The 13,895-nt window shown below is 43.5% G+C and overlaps 1 pseudogene; it reads right to left on the bottom strand.

The window, feature by feature from the left end:
- Positions 1-11,753: 11,753 nt before the first annotated feature.
- LOC103016642 (transforming protein RhoA-like) overlaps positions 11,754-13,895 on the bottom strand; it is a 29,004-nt pseudogene continuing 26,862 nt past the window's right edge.

The following is a 13,895-nucleotide window of genomic DNA, read 5'->3' as shown; positions in this document are numbered from 1 at the left end:
GAACCACTGTATTAGGGCTTACTATGAGCCTGACACTCTTATAAGTGCTTTACACGCGTTGACACTGATTTCTCTATTACTGCTACATTTCACAAAGGCGGAAACTGAGTGTTTGAAGACTGCAGAGGCGTAACCAAGGTCACCAGCAAATGGTGGAGGTGAGATTTGAATCCAGGCCTCTTGCTCTTCAAAGCCTGTTCTCTCCACTGGCGCTTAATACTGGGCAGTGCACATAAGGGATCCAAGAGCTATTTGTGAAGATGATTGATGAACGAATAAGCTCTAGCATCCCAAGGAAATGAAGAAAAAGGAACAAGGGAATAATGTACCCAAAACTGAGTGTGAGGTTCTATGATTCCAGTTGTATTTCCAGAAAGGTCAACATTTGTGACCTAGAACACTGCCTTTTAAACTACTAGTCTTAACCCAATAGCAGATTTTGAAATCTATTAGTATATCCCAGTGAACATATTTTCAATGAAATGGAATGGAACAAATAGAAAACATAGAAGTATTGTTTTTGAAACTTTTGTTTCAGGTCTATATGTGTGTTCTGGTTCCTGGTGTATTTCTTAAAGTGGATGGTGGTGAAAAAAAGCTTCACAGCCATTGTAACCTAGAGGAACCCATTCCTGTTCCAAACTCGATTCATTTTGACCTCGTGGGACACAGATCTGTTCTGTAACCTTAGAACGGTGCTATCCTGTCGCACTTCCCTATTCTGTAAAACCCACAGTGCCTGAAATCCTAGCCAGCGTCTGAAGAGATTTACAAAGATTAACTAAATTCCGTAGGCAGAATGTTTGAGCTCTTTGGAGAAAAGCGTTTGTGAATATACTGATGAGGAACTCAGAGAGAGGCAAATAATAATGATTAATAGTGGTAATCATACAATAACTACTAACCTCCATTGCCACTCTGTGGGTGGCAGGCCCTGCTCTAAAAGCTCTACTTTAAGTACTCACCAACAACCCTATGAGATAGATATGCATAGAGCAGTCGTCTAAAGTGAAATCTCATTTAAAATTGTAGTGATATTGGGTAATACACTGTGTTGGTGACGATGTGGTGAAACAGGTATTATTGCGTTGTGGCCAGTAAGTTCGTTCTGTTTTTTCCGTAAGATGTTATGGAAACACCAGAACGAACTTTTTGGCCAACCCAATGCTATACCTAGCTGGTAGGCAAGGAGACTGGCCCCACCTTCTCAGAAGGCTGTTTGGCATACCTGAACAACATTTCACATCCTCTGGCCCATCAATTCTAGTTCTAAGAATATATCTTACAGTATACTCATACCCGATTACAAAGGATATGTGTATAAGAATATTCATTGTAGCACTGTTTGCGGTAGACAAAAATCTATATATACCTATGGGAATGGCTGAAATATAAACAACTGACAATGACAATACCAAATGCGGGTGAATTGGCATATATTGCTGGTAGAAAGACAAAGTGGTACAGTCACTTTGGAAATGAGTTTGGCAAGTACTTATTAAGTCAAACATGCAGTTACCATACAGCCCAGTAATCCCACTCCTAGATGTTTACCCAAGAGAAATAAAAGCTTATGTCCACACAAAAACTAGTATGCAATAATAGCAGATTTATTCATGATTGCCCCAACTGGAAATGACCCAATGTTTTCCAACTGGTGAATGGATATAAACTAGCTGTGGTATATCTGTACCATGGAATATAACTCAGAAATAAAGAGGAACCAAACACTCATACACACAACAATATGGATGAATCTCAAATGCATTGTGCCTAGTGAAAGCAACAAGGCTCAAAGGCTGCATCCTGTATGATTCCATTTATATGACATTTTGGAAAAGGAAAGTCCTTTTGGACAGGGTACAGAAAGCAGATCAGTGGTTCCAGGGGCTGGGGATGAATGAAGGGGATGACTATGTATAAAGATGCACTAGAGAGGCTTTTGGAGTGATGAAATTGTTCTGCATCTCAGTTGTGACTACATGATTGTATAGGTTTATCAAAATTCATAGAGCTGTACACTACTGCATGTATACCTCAATCATCTTGAGTTTTAAAAAATAACTGGAAATAACAATATCATCAGTAGGGGGATTGGTTAAGTAAATTAAGGTAAATGAAATACTATGCAGTCATTCCAAAGAAGAGGGAGCTCTAAACATATATATGTAATTATCAGAAAGATGCATAGATAGAAATTTTTAAAAGCACGGTCCAGGAGACTGTGTGTAGTATGTCACCGATGGTCTAAAGAAAGGGAAAATACTATTTGTTTACCTATGAAACCATTCTCCATATAATTAAAAAGCTCATCCTTCTCTGTGATGACCTAGATGGGGGGGAAGAGGAGGAGGGAAGTCCAAGAGGGAGGGGATATAGGTATGTATATAGCTGATTCACTCCATTGTACAGCAGAAACTAACACAACATTATAAAGCAATTTTACTCCAATAAAAAAAATTAATACATAAAAATAAAGAGAGGGAAGCTTGGGGCAAAAAATACCCAAACCAACTCATCCTGAAACTGTGCCTCATAGGATTAACAGAAAATGGGCACTAATAGAAATTCTTGAGGTTATCTAACAGCTTGCTTAAAAACCCCTCTGCTTGTAGCCCACCTTCACTAGGCAAGCTTGCCTTAATTATTTTGTTCAAATTGCATACGCAGCAAGCTTCATGAAGCCTAAACAATAAGATGTTTGCCTGAGTTGTTTTCCAGGAACTTGGAGTCAGCTGTGTCTTGTTCAAGCTCAATCAGGCTAAGACTGTTTGGGACCACCAACCCTAAAATTGGGCCTGTGCGGGCATCTGATGAATAACCTTTTGATGTCAGAGGGCCAGAAATGCCACCCTCAGATCATGCTAAGTGCCTCCATTTTTGAACATACATCCCATGAAAAAGCGTGTAACTCAGAGATGTCTGTGTAGAACAGTGATTACCTCACCTTTTCCCTACCTCCAATCACCTTTCCCCATATCTAAGACCAACCTTCTTTTTTTTAAATTAACTAATTTATTTATTTATTTATTTATTTATTTTTGGCTGCGTTGGGTCTCCGTCGCTGCACGCGAGCATTCTCTAGTTGTAGCGAGCGGGGGTTACTTTTCGTTACAGTGTGCGGGTTTCTCATTGAGGTGGCTTCTCTTGTTGCAGAGCACGGGCTCTAGAGGGCAGGCTCAGTAGTTGTGGCACACGGGCTTAGTTGCTCCGCAGCATGTGGGATCTTCCCGGACCAGGGCTCGAACCCGTGTCCCCTGCACTGGCAGGTGGATTCTTAACTGCTGTGCCACCAGGGAAGCCCCATCCTTCTTCTTTATCCCATAAATATCTCAAGCCTCTCGCCTTCAGGGAAGTGGATCTGAGATTTGTTCTCCTGTCTCTTCACTTGACTACCTTGTAAATAAACCCTTTTTTTGCTGCAAATCTTGGCACCTCAGCATTTTGGCTTGTGGTACATCAGGCAAACAAACCTGGTTCAGCAATAGCTATACACGGCACACATCTGAAAAGATATACGAGAAAGTACAAACAAAAATTGCCCCTGGGGAAGACTGGATAGCTAGGGGTCAGTGGTCAGAGAGAGACATTCTTTAATCCACAGAGTAATTTTGATTTAAATTTTTAATTATGTGTATACATTACTGTGCACAACCAGCTGTGTGCAGGTGAAACTTGATAGCCCTCCTTTTGACCACATTAAGGATCTTGACATGCTCAATTCTTGAAGTGGGGCAGGGGGTAAGTAACACCTCCCTTGACCAATGGGAGCCAGTGAATAATCCATGTCTCAGGTGGACATTTATGAGACATATTCTACATAGTTCCCTAGAGGGTCTCCAGTGGGATTAAGCCCTAGTTGCACAGAGCAGTAACCAGCTCAGTAACTCACCACTGCACTGATTTCACCTTCTTCCCAAGTTCACTGTCACACTTCCCCCCACTCCAGTTTCTCAGAATTCTTCCCCACAAAAAACTATTTCCAAAATAACTCCTTGTCTCAGATTTTGCTTTTGGGGTTAAACCAAGCTAGGACAATTGAAGGAAATGCAGAGTTCTTGAACGATTCTTCATCATCGCAATGAGCAGTTTCAGCTTCTTGACACAGGATCGTTGCAACTGATCACCTCAAGTGCAATAAATGGCAGCTCATGAACTTCATGGAATCTGAATTCACGAGCTCTTATGATGACAAAATGGGAATTTTTTTGTTGCAGCTCACTTTTTTGCTTGTTATCATTATGTAATATTGCACGCTGATGCAAATATTCAGTTGGCCAAAAAGCTCGTTCAGAGAAGCCAGACAAACTTTTTGGCCAACCCAATATATGTAACTGATGTGTACAGAGAGCATTCCAAATGAGGGAAGGAAGGGTACATAGAGGAAGGACCTGAAATATCTTCTCGAACCACAGAGACTTGCTTTGGTGTTTTAATAATCTGGTTTCTGGGGTTGGCTGCCTCTTTCTGTAAATAAAGTCCAATTAGGACACAGCCATCACCACTTTCTAATGTAGGGTCTGTGGCTGCTTTCATGCTACAACAGTTGAGTAGTTGCAAGAGACCACTTGTAACGGGGTCCACAAGCATAAAATACTCAATCTGATCCTTTAATTAAAAGTTTGCCAACTCCTGACTTCTTGTTCTATGATTTTTCTAGACAAAGAGTATATTATTAACAAATGGACCATTATTATTTTCAGAGCAATATCCATTAATAATAAACAGAGCAACCAACATTTATAAGCCCTTACTGTGTGCATGTTATTTCACGTCATCCTAAAAATACTGGGACTTCCCTGGTGGCTCAGTGGTTAAGAATCCGCCTGCTAATGCAGGGGATACGGGTTCTATCCCTGGTCTGGTAAGATCCCACATGCCTCAGAGCAACTAAGTCCGTGAGCCACAACTACTGAACCTGCGTGCCCTAGGGCCCACGTGCCACAACTATTGAGCCCACGTGCTGCAACTACTGAAGCCTGAGCCCCTAGAGCCCGTGCTCTGCAACAAGAGAAGCCACCGCAATGAGTAGCCCGCGCACCGCAACAAAAAGTAGCCCCCACTCGCCGCAACTAGAGAAAGCCCTCACACGGCAATGAAGACCCAACACAGCCAAAAAACAAACACAAAAAACAAAAAACCTGGGAGGCAGGTATATCATCCCCTTTCATAAAGAAACTGGGGTTTAGAGAGTTTATGTAACTTTCAGGTAAATGGCAGATGACCTCAAGTCCACTGACCCCTGCTCAGCTATTTTCAGTTATCCCTAATGAGAGGCACTTCTTCCCAGCCCCTCCCATTGCCTCCCCCTCTTACCACTGGACCTTTGCATATGCCCTTCCCTCAGCCTGAAAACTTCTTCCTGCTCTCTCCTCTCCCTCTTAGTTGATTTCCACTCATTCTTCAGATCTCAGTTTATATCTCATTTCTTCCTAAATGTTCTCTGGCTAGAATAGGTTTCTCTTCTCAGATCTATTTTGGGGGCTGGGAGGGGCTGAGAAAAGGAAGGGATATAGAGATAGGAGAAGGCTTCCAAATAGAGATGCACCCCACCTGGTCCCCCAACCAAGGCTCAAGGTCATGCCCCTTCTTGAGGGCAGACCACTTCCAGTGCCTGGTCCATGCTGGAGTATAAACGTCCAGACTTCGCACCCCAGCTTGGGACAATTCCGTGGGAACCCCTCAACTTCAGAGCTTCCTGTGGTAGGTTGAGGCCTTTCTGGGACCCAGCTTCCTCCTCCCCTCTCCCGATCCCCCTCCCTAGGTGTTGAACCCAAGAGCCCTCCCTAATAATAATCTCACTTCCTAATAATCTCACTATCCGAGTCGGCTTCTCTGGGAACCTGCCACTCAATCCCAGAGACCAGGGGTAGCTCCAATTGCCCTTGGTCCCCTACCTTCCCCCAGTTCTCTAATGACTCATCACTCAGCAATTCCAGAGCTTAGGGCATTCCCTGAATTGCACCTGGAGAGCGGCAGGAATGTAAAGCCACAGTCATCCTCAGAATGCCCCAGAATTCCCCCACCCTACACCAGCACCATGACAGAGCCACCTACATAGGCTGGACTGAGACTCTTTGTTTCATGTCTGGTGCCCACACTGGACTACTTTGAAGGACAGAAACCTTGCCTACCTTGCTCCTCTCTGGTAGAACAAATATTTGTAGAATGACTGAATGAATGAAGTCCTGCAAGGTGGCTCATTTTACAAATGAAACTGAGACTCAGAGAAGTAACTGACCCACAACAATTGACTATGAGTGGTGGAGTGGGGATTGCAGCCCAGCCCTTCTCCTCCAGAGGGACTAAGAAAATGGAACCCACGGAGAGCATAGGTCCTGATTTCTGCACTGTGGCATATACATAGTTCTCACATTGGAACGTTGCCATGTAGAATATTTTAAAATGGAATTTTTGGGGGTAGGAAGAGGCAGTGGCAATTAATGTAAGTCCTTTAGAGGAAGTAAAATGAATCTACTAGGTAAAATGACATTCTCATGCCACTGCCAACAGGACATTTTTGGAGGGATGGATGAGCAATAAATTCAACAAATGCTTTGTTTACCAAGAGGGCTAAGGATTAAGGAATTCTTGAGGTAACTCTTGCTGATGTGTTCTATCAGAGGATCCCAGCTGGACCAAAGCTGCTTGTTGAGATCAAAAGAGTTAAGTGTCCCTTACCAAGATTTAGTCACCTCCCTCCTGGTAGGGTGCCTTTTCTTAGGAGCTGCAGGAAAGGCTGTCTGGAGAATGGGGGTGAGGTGGGGAGTGCAGATGGAGTTTTACAAACTGGAGACAGCTACTTTATAGAAATGGTATCCTCAACAGACAAGTCAAGGCATCTCTTGAAAATATGACACGCCTGTACATAAGCCATTCACAGCCCCCAAGACTTTGACATCTAAGCTGCTGAGTCAAAGGGATGGGTCTGAATCCCAGGGGAATTCAAATTCTTTCTGGTTCATTAAGGAGGAAAACAGCTACTGTCTTTTTTTGCAATATTGTTGCACTGGGCACAGTGCTAAAAATAGGAGTGACTTATTTTTTTTAATACTTGCCTCTTACTAGACACTGTGTGAGACATTTTGCATGTATCATGTAATTGAATCCTCACATTATCCCAGGAGGTAAGTATTATTGTTATCCTGCTTTAAAGATGAGATGAAGAAACAAGGCTTCAGGAGGCAAAGTGACCTGCCCAGTTCAGACAGCTGGACTGAGACCTGACCATTCAAACAGTCTGATGCCAAGTCTAAGTGTTGCCAAACAAAGTTTGTGTGCCTGAAGCATAGTAAGGCCAAACAAACCAAAAACGTCAGAGTTTGGAGCAGAGAAAGGTTTACTGCAGGGCCAAGCAAGGAGAGCAGGTGGCTTGTGCTCAAAAACCTCAAACTCCCCAATTGTTTGGGGGGAGAAGTTTTTATAGGCAAAATTTGGGGTGAGGGCTGCAGGGTGTGTGACTTTCTACTGATTGGTTGCTGGTGAGGCAACAGGGTGGTACTCCAAGGATCTTGTGCTCAGCCTCAAGTTACCATCCTCTACCCATGTGGGGGCCATAATTCTGCAGAAGAACTCAAAGATATTGTTATATATATATTCCTCGAGGAGGAACCAGGACGCTGCCCCAAGGCTGCACTATTGTTTCTTGACTGCTCCTCCCTTGTTCCTGCATTCCCTCCCTTCCCATATCTGCCCTTTTGGAACTCAGGGAAGGTCAAGGAGACTGAATGAAGCTTATTTCCTACAAAGAAGAAATGGGGGACACAGAAAGGATTTGTACCCGGGAGCCCCACAGGGTCCTGCTCGGTTTCACAGGGTTTCCTGTTTCATTCATACAACAAGTGGACAGACTATCTGATATTCCAGATGGGCTAGACAAACCTATGATGTGTGGTCGTTATAATGAACTTACAGATCCACACAATAAGGACGTTTTCATGCTGGAAAAGAAGGTAGGATAAAGATGCTGTCTTGTCCAAAATCTCCCCCAACTTTCCTAGTCTTTATCTCAGTTAGGGCTTTCGTGTCCTCTCTGAGCTCCAATCATTGTGAGACGATACACACTAAAACCGAAGCAGAGAAGGGTCAAGTACCTTGTTCGAGGTCACAGAGGTCACACAGCTGTTTGGGAGAGGAAAATTTCTCCTTTACCCCTTTGGGTTCTTTTGACTGGTCTAATAATGAAATTGACATAAGAGAGAGAAACAGGAGAGAAACAAATCTAATTTTGTACATACGGAGGTCACACAGGTATAGGACCTAAGAAATGACCAAAGCAGGCTGTTTATAGACCCTTTTAGACAAAATAACAAGTGAAGGTCACCTGCTTTAAAGCTTTTCGGTAATATTTGTGGAGAAGGTTTTGAAGATTTGTATTTGCTCTTGACAAGTACATTGACCCTCCAACAACACAGGTTGTGAATTTCAATTCACAGGTCCACTTAGACATGGACCTGCACGTCCTGCACAGGAACCACATGATCTATGGTTGGTTGAATCCGTGGATGTGGAACTGCAGATACCAAGGGATGAGTGTAAAATTATAAATGGATTTTTGATTTCTTGGAGGGTTGGTGCTCCTAATCCCCATGTTGTTCAAGAGTCAGCTGTAATCTTAAGGAGGCTGTGATTTAGAGTTTGGGCAAGAGAGCCCTTTTAGCAGTTTGTATTTTTATTTTTTTTAATTTTAATTTTTTAAAATTTTATTTATTTTTGGCTGCATTGGGTCTTCGTTGCTGCACGTGAGGGCTTTCTCTAGTTGCAGCGAGCGGGGGCTACTCTTCATTGCGATGCATGGGCTTCTCATTGCGGTGGCTTCTCTTGTTGTGGAGCATGGGCTCTAGTGCGCACGGGCTTCAGTAGTTGTGGCTCACAGGCTCTAGAGGGCAGGCTCAGTGGTCGTGGTGCATGGGCTTAGTTGCTCCGCGGCATGTGGGATCTTCCCCGACCAGGGCTCGAACCCGTGTCCCCTGCATTGGCAGGCGGATTCTTAACCACTGAGCCACCAGGCAAGTCCCCAGCAGTTTGTATTTTTAAAAGCCCTCAAAAATAAAATAAACTAGGGAATTCCCTGGTGGTCCAGTGGCTAGGACTCAGCACTTTCACTGCTGTGGACCCGGGTTCAATCCCTAGTCAGGGAACTAAGATCCTGCAAGCCTCGAGGGGAAAAGAAAAAAAAAAGTAAAGTAAATGAATAAATAAAATATCCTCTCTCTTTAGTCTCAAGCAAGTGTGGGCATGGTTTTAGATACCTCCTGGAGTATTTACATTTCAAAGACAAGGTAAGGTTTACATCTTCAAGGGACATAGAGAGAATGCAAGTTTTCTCCTAAGAGTTTTGGAGTGTAATTTTCTATTATCAGAAGTCTACGGTAATTGCTGTTAAATTTTTCCATCTTTCTGAGTGCATAATTCAACTTTAGGCCAATTCACTTTAGAGGAGACAGCCTCTAATATCATACCTATCAAATCTTGACTATTAGCCTCCAGCTGAGCTACTTCCTGGTCATTTGCAGGAGGGCCTGGGAAAAGTTCTGGCCACCTGTTTCCTTCGTGAAAGGGGATGGGGGTTTAGACCAGGAATCCATAGATCCAAAAGATCTTCTAGAGGATCAAGGACAGGCTGTTGGGGATAAGGGGTGTATAAGAGGGAGGGAAAGGGGGAATTTATGCTAGATTTGGTTTTTAATTTTGTTCTAAATTTAATTTCTGTTCTTTCATCTTATTAAGAGAGTCCCAAAGGCTGGGTGTTATATTTCTTTGTATCCACTTTTTAGTTTGGTCTTTTCATGGGTACCAATGAGACAATTGTTTGAAGATGAGAAAATTGTCAGTTTAGAAGTTTTTCCAATTCAAAGGATCCATTGTCTGGCGAGTAGCGTTTTCTTAACAGCCACCCAACCCAATAAGCCTTTTTATGGCTTCATTGTGGATTCAAGAGGTATTCCCAAGGAGAGTGAAAAGATGCAGCTTTCACAAAATCCAGGAAGTTCATTCCCAAAGAGAATCTGCGAAAGCAAAGCAAAAGCTCAGTCAGGCAAGGTGACATCTCTATCAATCACCCTGCTGTATTGGCTCTTGATAACATTCTTACAAATGCATCTGTGGTACCCTTGCAACTCTGATTTCCCACCTAGGACAGCATTGCAGGATCCTGGTTATCTACACAAGCTCTATTAAAATGCAGCACTGGGTGTGAATGCTGGATAGTTACATGGCCTTGAACAAATTGCTCTACTTCTCAGAGCCTTGATTTTCCCATCCATCAAAAGGAGAGTAATCATACCCACTTCCTGGGATGTTGGCTACAAATTAGCTAATGCATGAGAAGTGCTCAACACAGTTTTTTAGAAAACTGCCTTTATTTGATTAGTAGTTGAAAAATATTAACAGATACAGAAAAACAGTTTAGTCAGCTGGAGAGACGATAGACACTGAACGCCCCCCAAAAGAACTGACGGGAGGAAACCTGAAAGGGTGAGGAAAAGGGACATTGTGAACCAGAGCCAGACCCCGCCACCCAGGTGAGGCAGGTTACAGCACCTTCTGAAATGTTTAAGTGCCTCAGGCATGAAACCGAATTCCAATTTACTTAGCCCAGCCCGGGGCCAGGGTTACTGGGATGTGTGGGGCGGAATGAGACACATTCCGGGGGCTGAGACGGCCATCTTTGACTAGAGAAACTGACAGAACGGGAATTTTTTTAATGAATTTTTCATCTGATTTTATTTTCAAATACACTTTCTTTAAAAAAAAAAAAAAAGACACTTTCAGCAGGGATGACAAATATCAGTACTAGGAAATCCAGTTATACAAAAAGAAAAAAAAGTACATTTTTAGATACATTTATTTGGGGTAATGTACATTCAGTGGCACTAATTACAAAGTAACTATAAGGTAACTAACATGAAACCATGGAACTGTAACTTTGCCACAGCTGCATGGACTTGGGCCTTTCTGGCTGAGCACATCGTCAAAAACGGGATGCCTACCCCAGAGCTAGGCCAGTGAAATCTGTTAGGAGTAAAGCTCTGCAGCGGTGACTCACCAGAATACCTTGCAGCTGACAGACAATAGGCAGGACGTGTTAGTTATAAAGCAGTTATAACCACTTTATAGTTATTGTCGTGGTCTGAACGCGGGTTGGAAAAGAATTTCCAGACATAAGGCAGAATGTAAAGAAGATAGAATTTATTAGAGGGAAGGGTCACTGCCAGAACAGCAGGCTGACTTCCTAGTAGTCTGGGAGACTCAAGCCCGAACATGTGCTATTGATCAGTCTTTATGGCCAGAAAACAAAGGAATGGTCAGAGGTGAAAATTTCGTGTACTGATTGGTCGAGGGACATATACTTTCCTTCTGTAGGGTGGGAGTGGGACAGGACAGATGCCTTTCCTTATTTGGGACAGGTCCCGCTGCCCAGGTGGGCTCAGGAATTTCATAACCGTCACAACATGGTAGGGAGGGAGAGTAAGAGTCCGGTAGGGGGTGTAACGCTGACACTTTTTCAGGCAGGGTTGTCCTTTGTCCTTGAAGCACCCTTGTCCTTGGAGCACCACAGTTATAACTTGAATTAGCGCCTGGTGTGTCAGATGGGAGAGCAGAGGGCTGTTAGAGCGATGTCAGAGGAACCCTGGCAGGCCAGATGGTTTGGACATCATCGATAATCACGGTTGACTTCTAAACACTGATAGCAAGATGACTTCTGATATGTAATCTTAGATAAATTATAGATAAATGAAAAAGGCCAGTAATCAGCCGCTAAGATTAATAAATAGCTCTTTGAAATTTACTGCATGAGGGCTGTGCCTTGCAGCACAGTTTCCCAAGACAAAGCACCCAGATTTTTCCTTCCTATATCTGGCTTGCAGAGCTGCTCCCATGCCCATTTCAAAAACCTCTCTCACTCCATCTTTGGTCTTTGAGGCACACCCCATCTACCCCAAAGCTCCAATTCTGTTCACCGTATTTCTGCCTTCCTCTAGTTTTCCCGGCTCCTGCCTATCTTGGTTAGCTCCCACCTTCTGCGCTCATCCTTCCAAAGATCCTTCTTCTCCCAAGCAGGATAATGGGACAGAAATGACTACTGGAGTCCATTTTTCTGGGATGTTTTCTGATGAATGTCTGATGTTTCCTGATAAATGTCCCTTTATCAGGGCTCTCAGTGGAGAAACACATCAGTATAACATCAGCATCCAGGTAGGCGAGGGGCCTCAGGTGATCTCTTCCTGCCCACCTGTGTTCCACAAAGCCAATTCTACCAGCTCTCCATCCACCTCGATATCTGCCACGTAGTTTTCAAACACCATGAGAACACACACCTTTGGGAACTGGTCCTTGCTAAACACAGTGACAGAGCACACTGGCCAATAGGGAAGACAGCAATTAATCAAATATTTAATTACAAACTGAATAGGTACTACAATTAAAAAAAAAATACAGGGGCTTCCCTGGTGGCGCAGTGGTTGAGAATCTGCCTGCCAATGCAGGGGACACGGGTTCGAGCCCTGGTCTGGGAAGATCCCACATGCCGCGGAGCAATTAGGCCCGTGAGCCACAATTACTGAGCCTGCGCGTCTGGAGCCTGTGCTCTGCAACAAGAGAGGCCACGATAGTGAGAGGCCCGCGCACCGCGATGAAGAGTGGCCCCCACTTGCCGCGACTAGAGAAAGCCCTCGCACAGAAACGAAGACCCAACACAGCCATAAATAAATAAATAAAATTTAAAAAAACACAAAAAACCAATTGTTTAAAAAAAAAAAAATACAGAGACAACAGGGGACCTGCCTTGGAATGGAGAGGTGGTTAGGGAAAGCTTCTGTCTCAGAAGCTCTGTAACAAACTATCCTAAAACCTAGTGACTTAAACCAACAACAGTCATTTATGTTGCCCACAAATCTGCAATTTGGGCAGAATTCAACCTGGACAGCAAGTCTGGGCTCCACGTGGTGTCATCTGGGGCAACTTGACTGGGATTGGAGAGTAAATTAATTTACGTTAATTTGAGAAACTGCTCCAGAGAAGCATGGTTTCCAGCACAGTTTTATATCTTGTCAGAACAACGAACATTAAATAAGTCAGGGATATATTTCAAGGAAAAAGAAAAAAACCACATAGGTCAGCATGTATACCGCAAGTCAGCATGACCTTGGCACCTGGGAAGGCAGTCTTATCATCAAAGGAGGACCAGCATTGGCATCCAGGAAGAGAGGCATTTAATCTTTATTTTTAACATGGACCTTCTTTTCTTTTGGTCAATGTGTCCTTTTCTCTAATAATTAAAGCAGATGTACAATGTATGTTTGCTGGGCCATAAACAGGCTATTTTAGTTAGCATAAAATGCAAGTTAACGCATGTATAAGCCAGAATGACTTCCCTATATCTCAATATGTGAAAATTTCTTTTATTACTGTCTCTGTAGATATTCATAATCTGGACATTTCATATAAGTGGAGGCATACAAAACGTGGCCTTCTGTGTCCGGCTTCTGTCACTTGATGTTATCAAGGTTCTGGAGGGTTCTCTCGAAGATGGCTCATTCACCTGGCCTGTATGTTGGTGCTGGTTGACAGCTGGGAATTCAGTCAGGGATTTGGGCCAGGGATCCTAGCTCCTCTCCATCGGGGCCCTTTTGTGGGCTGCTTGGGCTTCCTTATGGCATGGTGGCTGGGTTCTAAGAGTGAACATCCTAAGAGAATCAGGCAGAAGCTTTTCACATTTTATGACCTAGATTTGAAAGTCACATAGTGTCACTTTGATGGCTGTCTCAAGCTCACCTGGATTCAAGGGAAAGGAACACAGACCACACTTCTCAATGGGCAGAGTGTCAAAACACCTTGTAAGAAGAGTGTACCAAGGGAGATATAATTGTGGCCATATTTGGATAATAACTGCC

The sequence above is a fragment of the Balaenoptera acutorostrata genome, chromosome 15 (assembly GCF_949987535.1).
Source record: "Balaenoptera acutorostrata chromosome 15, mBalAcu1.1, whole genome shotgun sequence".
NCBI lineage: Eukaryota > Metazoa > Chordata > Mammalia > Artiodactyla > Balaenopteridae > Balaenoptera > Balaenoptera acutorostrata.
Note: the sequence above shows the minus strand (reverse complement) of the source record. Positions and strands in the feature narration are given on the sequence as shown.